We start from the raw sequence: 20,030 nt of genomic DNA, 5'->3' as shown, positions 1-20,030 counted from the left end.
CTGAGGATCCAGTATGAGGATTTGTGCCTGCAAACTTTCAGCATTTTCATTCCCACCAGGGAAAGTACTTCATCGTCACTACAAGAAACCACTCTGTTAAGTGTGAGTGGAACCATGCAACACCAGACCATGTAACTACATAACCCTAACATTACAGGTCAGGACTAAGAAGAGTCTAATATCGGACTGCAGTAACTGTTAGTCACCTTTGTGAATCAGATAAAATCAGATGAGCAGCAGAGCAAGACAGACTAGCAAAGCAAAGGATGCTGCTCTGGGAATATACTGACTTGCACTGTAGTATTTTGGTGATATTTCAATAGGATCAGGTGAAAGGAGGCTATTCTTTAAGCTTCTGTAAAAGGTAAAGGTAAAGGGACCCCTGACCATTAGTTCCAGTTGCGGACGACTCTGGGATTGCGGCGCTCATCTCGCTTTATTGGCCGAGGGAGCCGGCGTACAGCTTCCAGGTCATGTGGCCAGCATGACTAAGCCGCTTCTGGCGAACCAGAGCAGCACACGGAAATGCCGTTTACCTTCCCGCCGGAGCGGTACCTATTTATCTACTTGCACTTTGACGTGCTTTCAAACTGCTAGGTTGGCAAGAGCAGGGACCGAGCAATGGGAGCTCACCCTGTCGCGGGGACTCGAACTGCCAACCTTCTGATCGGCAAGTCCTAGGCTCTGTGGTTTAACCCACAGCGCCACCCGCGTCCCTTTAAGCTTCTGTAAATATGTGCAATTTAACACATATGAGAAGAACTACTGATATCAAGGACGCTATTTAGAAATACTATACCATTAACCGAACAAGACAGAAGTAAATAATTTAAAGTAAATTCAGGTGATCTCAGACATGATTCTTTTTCACAGCATTATGGTATTAACTGGGCAAAAAAGAGAGAAAAGAAATAAGTACTAGTGTGAGCTAGACTGTGGGTGACCAAACATCCCACTCAAAGACTGAAGTGACAAGAAAATAGCTGCTACATGAGATTTTAGGTGTTGCCTGACATTTCCTTTTTCATGTATCATAATATCATCCTCTGATGCCATGTGGCAAAAATGTGGATTGCCACAAGTACTGTGTATTGAACGGACCCACCCTCGTCTGCATAAATCTTTTAAGGATAAAACATGAAACATAACTAGCTCTGTTTTAAAACTGAATGGAGTGGGGGAAAAGACACAAAGTTGATTTTCTGTCAAAAATAGGTACAGTGTTTTACTCAAAGGTATTTAGAGCTTAACCTTATAAAATATCAAGCCTTTATGAAGTAGTTCAAGCAAAATAAACATGCTATATTTCATAAGCAAAGGTCAGTTGGAACTAAAAAAGAACCCCACGTTTATTAAATGTAAATAAAAAAGTAACTATATTAGTAATGGGAACATATTAATACCTCATTATTCATAAGCTGTAGGGTTGTGCCTACTTTTAAACTAAAAGCTACTTTTAGAATCTGGAAAAAACGTGGACACTGATAATTTTGTATAATTATCAATTATTAGAATGAATAAAAATAAGAAATTAAAATAATGGCCTTCTCTCCACAATATTTCAGCTAAGTTAGTTTTTCTGCTAACTATTGCTCCCTTTTGCCTTGTGAATATTGACACAGATTGGGATTTATATTTATAAAACACCACATTTAGATGCAAATTCTATAACCTCTACCTGGGAGGAAGTCTAATTGAATTCAGTAGGACTTCTGAACAATCATCCATAGGATTATGCTGTCAATTCAGTATCTGGTTTTGGACACTTTGTAAGCATGTAAAGAACAACATGAAATGCATTCTAATATTAAGGTGTTACAGCGTGATTAAACCAACATGGGAATGGGGTAGTAATGATCTACAAAGGGGAAAAGATAGAAGTGAGGAGTGTGTTTAAGAGGACCATCACCACTCCATAAACACAGAGCCACCCACTTCCTTTCTCATATACACCCTCTCCCCTGCACCCACATACACCCCCATTCATGGGAGGAGTCAGGAGTGGAACAATTCAGCCACTGGCACGTCATTATCCCCTCTTTTAAAGAAATCATTTGATAAGAATGCTGCCAAGCATTTAAAAAACTTGGGGCACAGGCCTCTGGAATATTTTTTTCCTAAAATCTGCTTTGTGCTAATTTATATGCATAGATGCAAATGTAGATAAATTTTCAGGAGAAGGAAACCAACTCTGGTTCTTCCTGTCAGAGCTCACACATATACAGGGTGCCAAGAAGATTGCATGATCCCAGTATACTAGGTTGAATCCAACTGAGGCTGCACATCCACTATACCTTTAAAACACTGTCATTTACCTTTCACAGAGTTACAAATCCCAACAACCCTTAGCAAACTACTATGCCTTACTGTGAGTAAATGAAATCAATAGATGTGACTAACTTATGTCTATTGATTTCAGTGGGTCTCCCTGAAGTTAGATGACAACTCTCTGTATGTGGATTGATCCTTCTACCCAACCCATGATCCAGCCACAAGAATTGCTGTTTATGTACATATTAAAAACTAAAAGAAATATTCCCCAACATCTAGCATGACCTCTCTTTATGACACATTTACTTTAACTTCCTCATTCTATCCAGCTATTTATGTACTTACAAGTCTCCTGTCATTTGTCAATACCTTCCACACATAATATCCAGCAACTGCAAGATGAGAAAATGCCCTAAGAAAATCGGTCCAAGCCCTTTCCACTTTCAGCTATTTCTTCAAAACTGACTGATAGCAGGTGGGGACCATATCTGGACTCTGGGCTGGGTGCTGCCCACCACAGTTAAGAGATGGAATATTTGCATTATCTATAAGGCTCATGCAACAAAATTGCAAATCTCAAAATGGAAAACCTACTGACGGGATGGTACAAAGGAACAAGGAACTGAAATCTGAATGATTATTGGCTTCAAGTTCACTTCAGGAGGCTAAAATGAGGATCAGATGGTGCAGCTCTCTGAAGAACACAAGCTACACCAAGCCTGCCAAATGACTATGCATTAGTGCTGTAATCCCTTCCGCCTTTTAGGCTGCTGTAACGAAATCTTCTTGTGCTAAAAAATATTAATCTAATGTTTGTGCTTGAAAGCTTCTGGAATATTTCTGAAAAGGTGAATGAGGTTATGTGGAGGGGCATGCAGGGATGGGTGTATTTGCATTTACAAATAGATCCTGCATCCTGAGTTTGTTTCTGTTCTTGGCTGGTAGGTTTCACAGCAGGTATTTTGTTTTCCATTTTTGAAGCACTATTTTGTTGTTGCTGGTTTTAGAAGGGTTTTTTTCAGTTGGGAGTTGTTAACACTATGAATGGGAGCTTTGTGTGACGTTTAATGTAGGTCAAATTTTAGGCTACTATTTCTCAGGGCACCTCTTTAATGACTCAGTCCATCACCACAGTCCGATTTCTACCATAGACTTTACTATTTGGATTTGTTGTCTACCCTGAAGGCTACATTTCAGAGCCCAGCTTATTTACTCCAATGAGAAGCCTTTGATTATGGGAGGGCTTTGTGTCAATATAGAGAAAGCCAAGGAATGGTTGCGCTGACTTTTCTCTTAAAAACAGAGGTCAGTCTAGACACCAGTGGTGGAGAGCACATTATTTCCTGCTGCTTGTAAGAACATGACTTATTTCTTTATTGCACTGGAAATCTTGAGACCTTTTAAAAAAGGGTTCATGTGATTAATTAAGTGAGTTTAAAGGAATATATTAACTCACATATTTCAAAAAGCCAGTGGTATTTTTTAGAACATGTTGAATTCTCTAAGAACTGTTTTCTCTTCTGCTTTCAAACACCAAACCTAATGCATAATTAACACAATATGTGCTGCCAGGGTATATGTGTTTAGGGAACACTTTTTGGGCTTGTTCCAGCTGTGCTTACCATCAGATATTACTTGCCCGCCTTTTAAAGATAGAGGCAAAAGGAAACTCTATGAAATATTTCAAAAAACAAAATCCAAAAGAATCCAAAGTATTTCTTATCAGGAAAGGTACAGAACAAAAGACATTGTCTCTTTGAAAATATATGGAGCCAGCTCCCATTTTTTTCACCATATTGAATTAAATTAAATAAATCACGCTTTCCAAAAATTCATACCGTTCTTTATTCCACTTTTAGCAGTTCAGCAATTAAATTGTATGTCACATAACACGATTCCTTCCGTTATTCCACCTAATATATGAACAGAATGAGATCTATGAATTTCTCCTTAAGATGTTACATGAGAAGTAGGAAGAGCAGAAATTTAACTCTCTCTGCTTCTGTGTAACATTCAAACTAGTTTGAAGCCATAGCAATACATTTGTAAATTGCAAATATGTGTAAATATGCATATTTCATATGTCTCTGATTCCAGGATAATGCTCTTTATAAAGACAAGAGTTTATCACATACTTCATTGGAAATAGTGCCAAGGAACTTTCAAATCTCTTCCCTCGCTATTTTAATCCATATTTGCTTATCTCAATACACTCAATACACATGGTAGTTTTATTCCTTGATATGTATTTTTTAAAAGTTGCATCAACCATGATCTAGGTAACAACTACAAGTGCCTTTTAAACACATCAGCGTCATTCTTCCCATACTGCAGAGTGGAGTTTGAAACTATTATTTATATTTATCAATATCCCACCTTTCCTTGCACAAGGCAGCGTACATGGTGCTTCCAAATAGTCTCCATCTAGGCCAGCCCTAGCCAGGATTTGCTTAGATTCAACATGGTTGCTACATCATAAGCCTGCCTTGACTTAGGAAATCTAGTAAGTTTGTGGCTGAGATAACAGCCAGGGGTGATCTGCAGGCAGGGAATGAAAGCTCATTGCAAAAGCTGTGCCTTTTAGTCACAGGATCACTATGGTCACAACATGGGACTATCCAGTGGGAGAAAATGTTGGGATCTCTTATCAGGAGAAGTCCCAAGTATATAATGCAGCTATTAATGGCAATGAGATGTCATGCTCAATTACTCAGCAGCACCCATGGCTAGTAATTAAAACTCAGGAAGCAAGTCTGTTAGCATCTTCCATATTTTCATGGAACACAAACTAATACTGAAAATATTTTTCCCCATTAACAGAATTTGAAACTGGTCTATTGTACATAAGACTGGCAAACACTTAATGATAATATTAAAATTAAATTCAGCTCAGAAGCCACTTTGTGCCTTTGACACAGACTATTCCACTGCGTTCCCCACCTTCCCATGGAATCTGGCATCAACTGCAGGATGTTTTGGTCCTTGCTGGGAAAACATTAGCTGAATACAACTATTATTTATTCCTATTAGTAGAACTAGTCTGTTTATTGCTGTACAAGTTTTGGATGAGCTCCCTGACATCTTTTTCACAGACTTTGAAAGTGGAGACAGAAACATAAACTTCCATTAAGCATTTATCGGGGTGATGGGGTAAACTCCAAAGACCCCAAGTTTGCCACAGTTTTGTGACTTTTTTATTGAGCCAAAGGTATTACCCAACAGGGGTTTTGGAGTTTTCTCTTACGAACTAACATGGTTACTCTTGATGTCTTATCTGAAGTCGCTTAAGTATATTTATCATAATTCTGCCACTGCAGCCATTTACTACAACACTCAGGTTTCTTCATTTCCCTATCAAGTGAAGCTGTAGCAGGCCAGCTTATTCTGAGAAGCCACTCTTGCAAGAGTGAAACATACCAGAATGGGTTATGCTAAGGATTGATTGGGTTGAAAACCAGCAGATGGTATGCCATGATGACTTGTTTTGCTTGTAGTCAGTAGCAGTTATTGAATAATGAGGTTGTACAAACATACACCCTTATGAAGTGGCAAATTTGGCTAAGTGGTAAGTTCTCTTCATGCTGAAGCAGCACTTTAGATACTCTGAAAAGGCAGCTCAATTCACTGCAAAATACAAATGTTTTTAAGTAGTACAGTGGTACCTCAGGTTACATATGCTTCAGGTTACACACGCTTCAGGTTACAGACTCCCCTAACCCAGAAATAGTGCTTCAGGTTAAGAACTTTGCTTCAGGATGAGAACATAAATCGTGCTCCAGCGGCACGGCAGCAGCAGGAGGCCCCATTAGTTGTGCTTCATGTTAAGAACAGTTTCAGGTTAAGTACAGACCTACTTAACCCAAGGTACCACTGTATGGCAATATTTAGTGAGTCAATTTAATATATATTTTTAAAACCAGTCTAACCAGAGAAAATAAGTGTGTTTCCAGAAATAAAACTTAATGCAAGTTGATGTAAAAGACAGGGAAATTAGAATAGTGTGAACAGCTTCCCATATGTTTTTTTTTACATAGCATTCCAGTAGTTAATACGTGAGTAATATGTGGGTAAGAAGAATATGGCATTGATTGTTTGGCTGCTCTTCCAGAAACTCTTGGCAGCTGAATAAGACGTGTACAAGCCAACCACTGAAGTTGGCTGAACGGAAAGTGGGTCTTGGCCCAACGCATCCGCCATCCTCTTTCCACTTTGGATGGACAACATAGGAATAAAGGGGGAGAGGAAAACTGGTGAGCTCTAAAGGAACGGAGTAGGAATGAACACAAGGTAGTCTGGAAGGAAGCTGTTGCTAAGCTGGACCAATTCATATGAAAGGTGGAACATTGAAAGGTGGAACATACAGCGTGGGAAAAATGCTTCAGTTACAACATTAGTCCAAAAACAACTTCCTTGAATACTCTTAAACTATTTGTAACATAGGAGCAGCATAAATAATGTAATTTTCATACATGCTTGTAAAAAAAAAAAGCCAATGTGATAAATAACTTAATGATGACGGAACAGATACAAGTGAAAACTCGAAATATTGTGTGAATGACTCATAATAAGCAAACGTGTAATGCTATGTTTCATCATTCTATTTGTAAACTGACCTTAAGAAGAACGGGCCTTTCCCTGTTTGTGGAATTCCCTCCCCAGGGAGACTCACCTGACACCTTTGTTAAATATCTCTAGGTGCCAAGCAAAAACATTCCTCTCCTTGCAAACCCTTGGGCTAACTAGCCAACCAAAGGCCTTTAAACTGGGGTGAGTGTGTGTGTTATTGTTTTTGTTTGTTACCATGGTATTGTAATTTTGTGTTTTTATATTGTAAACTGCCCTGTGATCCTCAGATGAAGGGCACTATAGAAATTTAACAATTAAATTTAATCAATCAATCAACAAGTCATGTCTGCTGCTCAACAATCACATGAACTGCAACTAATGGTTCATCCACATTTCCTCTTGTTCTGTGCTTAGAAGGCAAGGTCCGAGCCGTTTTCCACTTGTCTCGGGCTTTCTAGGGACTAGCCCAAGTTTTTCCTTTCCCCCACCACTTCCCACCTGAAAACCAGCTCTCTAGCACTGAATTGGATCAAACATCAATCTGGAGAAAACCAGAATGGTGTTGGCTTCGATTCAGCGGTAAACGTGGGTTTTCCTGGAAGAAAACTGTGGGGCAATCAGAAGCGTGGATGAGCCCTTAGATTGTGTAATGAGGACATTGCAGAAAATTCAGGTGAGCTCATAAACCTTCCATAGGGTGGAACTCAACATCAGGCTGTTACAAATGTTCCATGTACACAAGCACTGTTCTGGGGGTTCTTCCAACTCCCCCAAAGACAATTTTGAGGGGAGTTGGGGGGAAGAAGAGGGACAAAAGTGGAAGCCCTTACACAGGGTTACCACTGGCAGGGTTCGTTAGGTGAATCCCACCCATAAAATGTATGTTCTAAGCTGTGCTGATACGAAATCAGTAAAAATGTGCATTTGGGATAAGGTCATATGATATGGCTATCATCAATCTTTGACATGTTTCATACTGGCTTTAATTACCAGCAAAATGTCAGTTGTGAATAGCAGGGTGGCCTGTATTTAACACCTGCATGGATCCCTTTTTGGTTGGAATTAAAGTACCAGAGGCAGCAGGCAGGTATTGACTCAGATGCAATGTTAGGTTTACTCTTCTGCACAGGAAAGCGAATTTATTTTTATTTATTGCAATCATTGATTTATAAAGGGGAAAGTAAGCTGACACAGAGAACACCTGATCTCAGTGTGCAGAGAAGGCTTTGTACCAATCTGTGACCAAAATTAAAGCTCATTTAGTGTCCCATGTAACTCAGCAAGAATCACTGCTAGTGGAACCTGCCTGAGTGAGGTAGAGGCTCCGCAAAGACTCAGGCAAAGGTCTTTGACAGTGGATCTTCTTTTCAGTGGGTTGACCAGGAACATTCTGCACACAAAGCGTTTATTTTTCCAGGAGAAGGGTTGTAACTCAGTAGCAGAGCACCTGCTTTGCAAACAGAAGGTCCCATGTTTGAGTCTGAGTCTTGGTAGGGCTAGGAATGACTCGTCTGAAATTAACAAAAAACACTGAGCTAGATGGACCAGTGGCCTGTCTTAGTGCAAGACAGGTTCCCATGCAATATCATTGAACTTTGGGACCTTCCATCCTTGCAGAGTCTTAATTTGTTTTCTTACTGTGTGAGAAAACCAGAAAATGGCTTTAGGGGGAAACAGGGAAATGAAAATCTCAGCAATATACAAAAATCAAGATGTTTATTTGATCAGAGTGTTTTGGAATACAGTATATCTATTATTCAAGGGCATTAAAAACACACCACTGTTCTCTAATGTGCTTTGCGACCAAATTTGGTTACAGAATACAGCAGAGGTGCTCCTGAAACAGAAATATATTTTGCAACACATTGGGCCAATAAAATATTTATTGTTGTGAGCCCTTGAGATTTCAACTCCTCTTTTTTTGCTATTGGTATCTTTGCTTTCCTTTCTTAGAAATTGGCTTTGAACAGATAGTAAAAGTGGTTAAAAAATAACAAAATAATTGAATTACTATGCCCAACTGCAAAAGAGCACTAAAGTACCAATTGCAATCTGCATAAGGGATGTCTATTCATATTATGGCACACCACATATTAACAGGCAGTCTTATAATGGTACTACTTACACAATTTCTCATGCATTCCTTATAAAGTTCCAACAGGTGCCGAGCTTTTCCATTATAGGCCAACTACAATATTCATTTCATTTCAAATGTCAAATATTCAAAAGGCATTCCCAACCCCTTCAGTAAAACTGAAGCAGATCTTTGGACCCCAGCCAAATAATTTTACTGTGCTTCCTTTTAGAACACACGTTTCATCTATCCTTTTCTTCCAAGAGTGTTTTATGTTTTAAACCTTTCCAACACAAAATAAGTAACATTCCATGTCATGATTTTCTTACTTATCTATCTATCGCTCTCTGTGTTTGCCACCTACAACATTACAAAAGCAACCGAGCAGCTCCATTCTTTTGACATCTTGCTCCATGTATAGCAGTAGGTTCTTGCAGTCTCTCACTGAGTTATTCGAAAAGACAAGACCACAGTCTTTCAAATTACTCCTCTGAATGCATGTATTATGTGGCAGCTTGACAAGGTGACAGACAGGGTGTTACCAAGGAACCTATGTTAAATGTGGAAATGCCAAAGCTCCTTAGTACTTCACTGTTGATGATGTTAAGTCTGAGAATGCAGCCTTCTTTGCCACCAGCCCCCAAAGAATCCTCTGTATACAGCCAGGAGCCATCTCAGTTTTCCAGACAGAAAGAGATTGCCTGAAAGAGGTGAACATCACCATCCTGAGCTCCATGTTGAACAAAGATAATTGCATAACGTCCTGTGGAGAATTCCCCAGGAGGGGTACCTTGGTTGGGTTACCTGTTCCATCATTACTAAGTCCTCTAGTTCCAGCATTTCTTCAGCACTGAAGTTTTTATTAGTATGGAGGGCTGTCAGATGTACCTCCAGCACCTATCACATGGTCTTTCCATAGTGTCTCTGTAGCTACCAGGACCCATTTGCTTTCAGCTGATTAATGATTTTTTAAAGCTTTATTTTTGCGTGGACAGGCGGAGTCCCCCAAACCCTAGGTGGCCTCCGAGTGGAATAATGACTCAAGACAACGTGCTATGGGATTAAAATTGGCCACAAATTTATTATGTTTCAGATGTAGGTAGACCTTGGCTCAGGCATTGGGCGTTATCCCTCCCAGACCCGCTGGGGATCTGGGGAACATCAGGGTTATTCAGAGAGTGTGGGGGATGGGCTGGCGCTGGAGAACATATGTTCAAGCAGAGAGGCTGCCCCCCATTACGCCACCATTGCAGGTGAGAGCAATGACAACCTCTAGGTGTATGGCCAATGCTGCCCCTCAAAACAATACCATTAACAGGGAACCCTGTGATCACTGCCACAAAGAGGAGGGGGAGGTGTGGGTCACCACTACACACCCACCCCTATTTAGCGAAGATAGAGTAAAGGATTCTGCCCAAGGCCTGAAACCACCAAAGTTGTGACATTTTGCTGCGGGAAAGGCAAAACCGGCCAACGCAGGGGAATTCCTTTCTGGCCCTTCAACAGCGACCTTATCGTAGCAGCGCCCGCATACCTGTGGAGAAAAGGTTAACCTGCAAACAAAGGCTTAACTGTGGGTGGGTAGGGTGGGAGAAGCTCTGGAGCCAACTGAGGATTCCCAGGTAAGATCCTCCCCCTATTGTATGGGCAGGGTGGTCCCTCCCCCTACCTGGCCTGATCACCTTGGCAACGCCTCCCCAGGTGGGATTGGGCAACTGGATGAGTAGGCGGAGACCTCCAGGTATCCCACCCGGGGAAGGCGAAGCCAAACCTGTGCTAATGGGAACTGCAAAGGGTCCAGGATCATGAAAAAGGGCTCCCCCTGTCTAATGTGGGGAACAGTCATTCTATGAGAACAGTGCTGTATACAATGGGCATGTGTAGCCCTTCAGATGTTGTTGAACTACAATTCCCATTTTTCCTGACCATTGACCAAATATGACATGAAGGCTAGCAACATTAACCCCGTCGTATGGGAATCCTGTGCAAATGACTGCAGCGCCTGGAGACAATCAGTCGCAGGACAAATGGCTGCTGGGAGGGGTGCAGAAAGAAGAAATGCTATGATACATCTTCATCTGCATCAGCACAACCAGATACCTTCATCTGCCCAGCTGCAACAATGCATGCCTCTGCTGTATCACTCTCTACAGCCATAGCAGACGCTGTAACTTTCCAATGGTTTGACTTTCCAACGGTTTGATCCCCGAAAGCACACATTTCCATTGGCTGCAGCTGATGGGAGCTGGTGTCCAACAAAATCCAGAGTCCCCAAGATTCCCTATCCTTGGCTTAGAGAAGCTTATCAGGATGCAGTGAATGGTACTGTGTCATAAGGTGAAAATGTAACACAACAATAAATGCTTCTCACTCACCAGACAGAAGTTCATCTACTCTTAAAGTCAAACTGTTTACTTACATTGCAATTGCCACATTTGCACCCATGCCTTTAAAAAAGTTTACTGTATAAATATGTTTTATTTATTCAACTTATATTCTGCCCTTCACCCCAAAGGAACCTTGGGGGGGGGCAAACACATCAATAACAGTATCATTTAAAGCACACTAAAAACAGTTTAAAACAATTACGTTCTCATAGCCAAGGATTTCACAGTTGCCAGGAATATAACAACGAGAAGTAGATTTTAAAGTGAAGTTTTGATTTCAACTGAGTTCCTGGTACACATGGAACAGAGAAGATGTGAAGATGGATTTAGTGAACAAACAACCATGAAGTTCTAGCATACCATTTTAGTAAAATAAACTAAAGACCAGAATTCACCCTGCTTTAAAAAACACGCTCAGACACTTATTTGTCCTGATACAAAAGAAAAGATCCAAAATATTTTTCACCTGAGCACCTGTTTACATATGTGGAGTTCTTCATGAATCAGATGTTTGCCCATGACCAGGTAGCAAGCCAATGAATACTTGTATTCATAAACTTTGCTACCTGCTGAAGAAAGCACACTTTGCAAAATAGCTGCTAAGTGTCCAGAAAGCGGCTATGGAAGATTCCATAATTATGTGGTTTTTGAGGCAACACCTTGGAACCTTTTTACCTCTGGTGGAAGTGGGTTTAGCTGTCACCCCTCATACAGCATCCAATCAGGATTTCACTGGAGTTCACAGACTGAAGAAAAGTAGGGAAACCAGTGCAATGCTAGTTTTCCTGTGGACCACACAAGCTATAAACTGAAATAATGTTAACACTTATTTTGACCTGTGGGAACATGCTAGTGGATTTTGATTACAGCAGTAGTGACACAAGTGAAAAAGGAGTATGTGGATATTTAAAGAGAATGGAAAAGTTAACATTCACCATCTGTTAGAACTTCAACACATAAAAAGGAGCCTACTTCTTTTACCTTTCCCTCACTCAAAGGAACCTGAAAGGGCAGCCTCTTTATCACACTGACTATTATTAATGCTGAAGGAGGTCATATTGACAAGCATTCAACTCCACTGCCTGCCTTTATTGGTGGCAAAACAATGGAGTTATAGCAGAACTCTTCAGTCTCAAGCAACACATCTGGGATAGGCAGAACCAGAAAAGACAGCGCAATAACATTCATGCATTCTTGGTTGGGGGATGGAGGTATGCAAAAAATAACATAAAAATCAAGTTCTAGAAACAGATTTTCTGTGTGTGAATGTATGTGTCTTTGTCCCAGAACGCATATCCCGCATCCTCTCTGATAGTGTGTTATTTTGTGTTCATGTGGGCCTGAACGACTGCTCCCCTGTGTTAACCTTGCACCTGTTGTTTTATTTTATTGCCCCTTTTGGCAGGTGGGTGTGGTCTTGTTTTTAATTTTCATGGTTTGTTAGCTGCTTCAGGTGTAACTTTTGGAACTGAAAGGCCGGATATCAATACATAAACAATTTTAGCAGTGTGCAGACAGTTCAGGAAAGGCAGTGTGTCTAAGTACATACATACACACAAGCCTCCTTGCAGACCACTAACATCTAGGTACAATCCATGCTATGACCATACATTGCACATGAAGCCTATGGGGATGGGGAGGGCTCTGTCAGCCTAATCTGTCTCAAAAACAGAGTACAAATTGTGCAGGGGAAGCTTAAGCACACACAGCTTGCAAGCACAGAGGCTCTAAGTAAAAGGTATGTTCAATATGTGAAGCCTGCCATCTAAAGTGCAATTGCCCTACATAGTTCGACTCATCTAGTAATATTCACAGGGGTTTTCATACACAACATAGACACCATGGTGAAAACACTATTTTACAAGGTGGGACTAAAAAACAAAAAAGAACATATAATTGTAGTGATACTTTATATGACCCTTTCCATTTAAACCAGAGTGTACCACAGAGAATTCAAATTCCACTGAAATCAGTCACAGTCACATGACCTGTGAAGTGAAAGTATGGCTACTGTGCTATTGTTAAAATTTCAAAGGGGAACAATAACTTCTTGTAGTTGTGGCAGGATAACCATCCCTCATCCTCATCACAAGAAAGGCATTAAATGGTTATCAACATAGTCCACAGTCAACTGAGGTGAATCACCTATGGTGACTATGTCTTGTTTTGTTGGGACAGCAACGATTACACAAAATAAATTACAACAGCTCCAAACGCCCATATAGCCAGTGGGGTTTTTTCCGACTGGGTACTTCCAGGGTCTGCAACAGAGGCTGGCATTCTCAGTCATCTGTCAAAGCTGACCCATCATGGCCATAACTACTGACCCCTATAAAGCCCCTGGTCCTGCTGCTGTGCCCTTTTGCAGAGATGCCCGTTCACCTGCCCTCTCTGTGTATGTTAACACTGACTAGAGTGAGGAGCTGGATCTGCACCATTTATTTAACTCTCCTTCTAGGAAAAGGATTGAGCCCAGAGGGAGAAAGCAAGTGAATGGCCTGCAATGACAGTGATCAGGAGGAAGTGCTCTCACTAAAGAAGCATCCACTAATGTCATTTTGCGCAACAGATCCTCAAACCTGGAGCTGGCACTGGGTCCTTTCTATTTCACAGGAAAATAAGACATGCAGAAGAACCCTGACTACCCATGTGCACAAACCTACCAGCTTATTTGTTGTTGTTGTTGTTGTTGTTGTTGTTTTGTACCCCGCCCATCTGACTGGGTTGCTCCACCCACTCTGGGTGGCTTCCAGCATATATAAGAACATAATAAAACATTAAACCTTAAAAAGCTTCCCTATACAGGGCTGCCTTCAGATGCTTCATAAATACTATATAAATCTGTACAATTTGTATCTGTACAAATTTATCTCAGCAAGGTATCACTGTGCATATTTAGAGCTCAGCAAACTCATACCACATTACATATTTGTAGGACTATAACAGGTACATTATTTTAGCTAAAACCACAAGCATTACAATTGACAGCAGGCAAACAGACAGCAGAAACACAGCTATGCTATTGGGACCAAACTGGGTAAAATAAAAATATTCTTGTACTAAATAAGGTGTTTTGGTCAAGAGTCACCCTAAATGACCACTCAAGTTATCATGCATCTAATGCCAAAAGAAACAAGCCACTCTTCCACTGGAGAATGAATTTAGGGGATGGTTTACAGGAAAATACCACTAGTCTATTCATCTTCAATATAGGAAAACGTTGCTGGTAGAGCATGAAACTCTTAATCTCAGGGTTGTGAGTTAAAACCCCGTGTTGGGCAAAAGATTCCTGCATTTCAGAGGGTTGGACTAGATGATCCTAGTAGTCCCTTCCAACTCTACAATTCTATGATTCTTTGTATGATATGAACCTTAAAAAAGGACAAATGCAAAATAGAACTGTTACAGCACAAGCCTATCAATACTACTCACTGGTTTTACTCTAGTAAGCCTGTGTAGAAGTACATCCTTGCAGGACAATTATTTAGGCTAACCAAGAAGGTTGCAACTATGCTGGTGTTTACATCAATCTAACAAGTTGGTAGTCTATGCTCCTCCAGTAACGCCATCAAAAGCAAGTAGGAAAAGGTTAAGGATCAACACAGCAACAGCAATGTATCTCACAGAGCTTCTTGTGGCTACATCTTTATGCTCCTAATCACAATATTGCTTATTATGGACAACTCCGCATTAGCTATGTACTGTATGTAATACATGAATCATCACACAGCAAAGCAAAGCTTTGGAGGAAGGGTCATTGCTCAGCAGTAAAGCACCTGCTTTGCATGCAAAAGGTTGAACCTTCGGCTTCTCCAGGTAGGACTGGGAGAGATGCCTTCTGAAACCCTGGACAGCTGCAGGCAATCAGTGTAGACAATACTGAAATAAATGGACCAAGAGTCTGGCAGTATCATGTAAAGTCATGCATGAGAAGCACTAGTTGCTGAGGCAACCTTCACAAGGCAAAGTCCTGCCTGCAATGTTAGTTCTGGATGGGAAAAGGGTGAAGAAGCAAGATTTGGATGGAAAAGGGGTGAAGAAGTAAGCCCAAGAATCTCATTCCAGAAAGCAGCACCATAACCACACAACCACAGGTGTTGACAAAAGGAGGACTTCATCATTTCAACCTAAGACACATTCCCTCCCCTTTCCTACAGATCTATTCATGGATCCAGGGTTGCCTGCCATATAGAAATGTGATATAAATGTAATAAATTACAATAAACAACAGATATAGATCAGTATCAAAAAGTGTATTCTGTTGATGTGTATCTCCGTAGAACAGCACAGCCTTTCAGTGTACAAGAAATCCCAGGTTTGATCACAGTTACTCATTCCCAAGAGAAAGGTCTATAAATATATCCAGGCCCTGGAGTGCTGCGGTGATTGGCATAGGGACCAAAGATGACTGAGTGACTCAGTTATGCCGCAGGATATTTGTAATTCCAGTCAGCCATGCTTAAGTTCGTTCATTTGACTGCTTGGCAGCGTTTTTTGGTGCTCACTCCACATTGTGTGTTCCATGATAAAGACAGGTGACTTGGGGCCTCCAGGCAAACAGGAGAGTAATTGGCGCAGCTTTTCCTACCACTGTACCTTCATGTTGTTGCACTTGTTACATTTCTGCCCATCACATAGCTTTCAAAGTCAAGAAGTCCCACAAAGAAAAAGTGTGGTAATCCTGCAGGTCTTACTTGGGGTCTCAAGACACTGACTACTTCTTCTTAGGGTGCTTCCTGTGTAATTGATTCCCAACGTCTCTACAGTGGTGCCTCGCAAGACGAAAAGAATCCGTTCCGCGATTCTCTTCGTCTAGCGGTTTTTTCGTCTTGTGAAGCAAGCCCATTGACAGCTTAGCGGATTAGCGCTATTAGCGGTCTAGCGGCTTTTAGCGATCAGCTGTTAAGCGGCTTATCAGCGGAACAGCCGATAAGCGGCTTAGGAAAGGGGGGGGAGCGGAAAAAACCCGCGGGAACTTGCAAAATTTTTCGTCTTGCGAAGCAACCCCATAGAGAAATTCATTTAGCAAAGCGCCTCCAAAACGGAAAACCCTTTTGTCTAGCGGGTTTTCCGTCTTGCAAGGCGTTCGTCTTGCGGGGCACCACGGTAATTTCTACCTATTTTGTAAATAATCACATAGCCAATTACTCTAAACTCAGGTAACACAATTTACATGTTTGTTAGAGGTCAGGGATAGAAATCATGCCAGCAAATGAGAGTGGTATTCACTTTCATGGTTCTTTTAGTCTGCAAATGTTGTGTAGATGATTACATTATTTTCTGTATTGGTGTTGATGTTTCCTTTCCACTGAAATACATTGAATGGTCTTAATGCAATGAATAACATAATTTAATTATGCTAGTATAAACGAGATGAACAGCTTATTTTATAGTAGAAGCTGAACTGTAGCAGAATGGCAATAGTGCTGATTGTGACAAATGCAGGAGGGGATGGAAATTGCTTCCACCACCCTACATCCTGAACGATCACACATATGTAGACATGGGCACACTGAAACATCAGGTTCCCATTTGTGTGCTATTTAGGCATGGGAATATATGGTGAAGGTCCATGCCATGAATCTTTATATGTGAGGCTTATATACTTCTGTTGTGATTCACTGCTAAGTAGGTTAGATTCCTTTTCTCCAAAGTAGCTAGGGAAGATGGGTTAGTGTCAGGGTTCTCAATTGACTCCTTTGAGCGCATCTTTAGTTACAGCAGATATTTTGCTGGCTTACAGTACGTCTGAGCGGGCAGGAAAAACAGCTCTAGCTATGAGGAATATAGGGTCTGGATTAAACTAGCAATTCCTTTGTTCCTCCTTCATCAATATGCCTTCATAAGATGTCGTAGTTCATGTAGCACTTATGCAGTCTTGTTAAATTGACATAGCAATGTCAACACACTGTGATAATATCACTACACTGGCACAACCTAGTTGCACTTGTGTATAGAATGTAGCAGCAATTCTGCACTCATCCAGTCAGTGCAACTCACATATAGTGTTGTACTCTTAGTGCCATACAATTTTCCGAAAAGGTAAATGTATCCCAGCCTTAATTGGACTTTACAGTACTTAAGAAAATAAGTGTTCTGTAAAAAAAATTACTGGTCAATTGGTCAGAAGTCTGAAAAAAGGATGAATTTTTTAAAAGCCTTTTTATTTTGAAATATGTAGATTAACAATCTCCTCTCATGTAAACTAATTCTAAGTGGCTAGACTGCATTTTAAATTATATGGTATTACAAATTCAAAGTAAAAAAAGAAATGCTAAAATGTACTTGGTCTATATATATAGAGAGAACCACAAGTATTTTATATTACATGTCAATAAATTCATACAACCAACATCTATGAATTTCTGCTACTTACACTTAAGGTAATGGGTATTTTTATAAGCTTTCTAGCAATTCTAACCAGGAACCACTTTGCAAACTTTAGTGTCTGCGGGGAAGTATTTATACTTTAGTTTTATATATGCATACACAGAGGATACTGACAGTCTAAGATCATTTAGTTGTTAATTTGAAGTGGGAAGGTTGGGGTGAAGATCTTCTCAGGTTATAAGACTAGGTATTAGAACTGCGTCACAAGCTTCAGTTCAGATCAGTTGACAAGCTTCAGTTCAGACTCTAATCTGGTGCTTTGGAAAACAGTCCACATTGGTCCAAGGAGGTCTGTAGACTGCACAATTTGGCTCACAGTCTATCCAAGTCTCCTTTGTTTCCTCCCTTCCATTCAGTGTTATTATTATTTTATTATGGCTGTAACTCCCACCCCTTTTGACAGAGGTAGATGAAATTTGCAGGCATGCTAGCCCTTCTAGGGAGAATAAAGGCTGTCAAGTTGCAGGCAAATAGATCCAGGGGCTTTGGTGCTGGGAAGCCTTAAAGTTTGATTGCTATTTACTAGAAATGCCTATAACTTTTATTGGGGGGGTGTTAATTAGATGAAATTGGCAGAAAGGTTGACCCTTCTGATGGCACCAAACCTGTGAAATTTCAGAAGGATAGCTAGTGCTTTACCTGCAAGGGGAACCAACACACTCTGTGTGTGTGTGTGTGTGTGTGTGTGTGTGTGTGTGTGAATAACCTCCTGTGTTTTGTGGGTGGTCTGGTTGCTCCAGTCAGTGCTACCCATGATTTCTGTCCCAGAATAGCCCCCACAATCCTGTGCAATATGCAGGCATTCCCTATGGCAGATAGCCATAGATTCTTCAGAAGGCAAGCAAATATGGAAAAGTTCCCAGAAGGTATGAAATTTGTAAAACTAAAAGCAAAATAGTTCTTTACCTGCAGCACTAAGTCCTGGACCTCTTGCACTTGGAGCCTCCTTCTCTCTGCTATCTTGTGGCTGCTCAAATCATAGCCTTGCCTACTCTATACCCAACACCTTTGCTAACCAGTTGCTTCTCAATGAAATATGTCTGGAACAGGCCACCACTGTTTACCTCTGTGGGCCATGTGTGGCCACAACCCTCTGGACTACAGAGCCCCTTCCAGCAGTCACTACAATTTGCTGCTACAACACAAGGCTCAGGTTGTAGGATTTTTTTTGTTGTACTTAAATATTCAATCCTATCCTCAAAACGTACACTCCAAAATGACTCATGATCATAAAAATGCAATGCATAAATCAAATGTAAAAGCAGATCAATTAAAGAAGAAGGGAATAGAGAAAGTTATAAATACAGCATCAACTTTCTGTTAACTATATCAGCTGACCTAAAATGTGAGCTGAACGTTTTTACCAAGCACTTGAAAGGCTGAGTAGAACTGGGCCCATCATGCCTGCTTTGGATGGAGATACTACAAGGCTGGCACTGCTACAGAAGAGGCCCTGCTTCTGGTCCAATAAATTTTATCAGAGGCCTGGTGGCTGGATTTTTTTGATGCTGAATGAGTCGGCTGAGTGTGAGCAATTCCCATATTTGAGCTCAAAAAGAAATCTTCCTCCATTTAGATTGTGTAAGGGTGCCAACATTGCCTTGCTCTGTACTGTGGGATTTTGCCTACAAGTTTTTGGCTATTTATTCCTCAGTCACACAACTTACGGTGCACTCTGGTCTTCACTGCATGGACAGACAGAATTTTAAAAAACCAAACCCTGACATATAATACAGTGTGTTTCTCCCTACCTAGCACACGCTCATCATGCTAGCCTTGCCAATAATAAACTGAAAGAGGAGCTAAAAGTGGGTTATTGTCTCACTTGCTAAGTCTAGCTGGGGTTAAGCTTTATTTACAAGTACAAGACTTTGGTCAGGTAATCAAATAAGAAAAACAGGTGCATTTTTGAAAGTCAGGTGTTACTACAAATAGCAGTGAAGGCATACAAATAACCCCACAATTCATATGCAAGCCTACAATAGAAATATATTTATGTCAGAAACCAAGACTCATTCCAAGGAAAGGAGTGGGATAATGGTCAACATAGTTTTGTGTACTTTCTCCTTCCTTCATCAAACATATGTGACCACACAGAGGCTAGTCAATCTTTTTGCTATGAGTAAGGTATAAGAAAACTATTGAAACTAAGAAGCAAAAATACAAACATACAATACCAATTATTTGTCTCTTCAATTTACAGTAGTACTTTGGTTCTTGAACGGAATCAGTTCTGGAAGTCCATTTGACTTCCGAAAACATCCGAAAACGAAGCAGCGGCTTCCGACCAATCGGAAGCTGCATATGCCACGTTCGATGTTCGGCTTCCAAAAAACATTCAC

The 20,030-nt window shown here is 40.7% G+C and overlaps 1 protein-coding gene across 1 annotated transcript in view; it reads right to left on the bottom strand.

Moving 5' to 3' along the window:
- Nucleotides 1-20,030, bottom strand: part of LOC309339079 (dermatan-sulfate epimerase) — a 145,950-nt gene that overhangs the window by 104,330 nt on the left and 21,590 nt on the right. The gene's annotated exons all lie outside the window — the stretch shown is intronic.

The sequence above is a fragment of the Podarcis erhardii genome, assembly GCF_964252035.2.
Source record: "Podarcis erhardii genome assembly, chromosome: 3".
In the NCBI taxonomy this organism is placed as follows: domain Eukaryota; kingdom Metazoa; phylum Chordata; class Lepidosauria; order Squamata; family Lacertidae; genus Podarcis; species Podarcis erhardii.
Note: the sequence above shows the minus strand (reverse complement) of the source record. Positions and strands in the feature narration are given on the sequence as shown.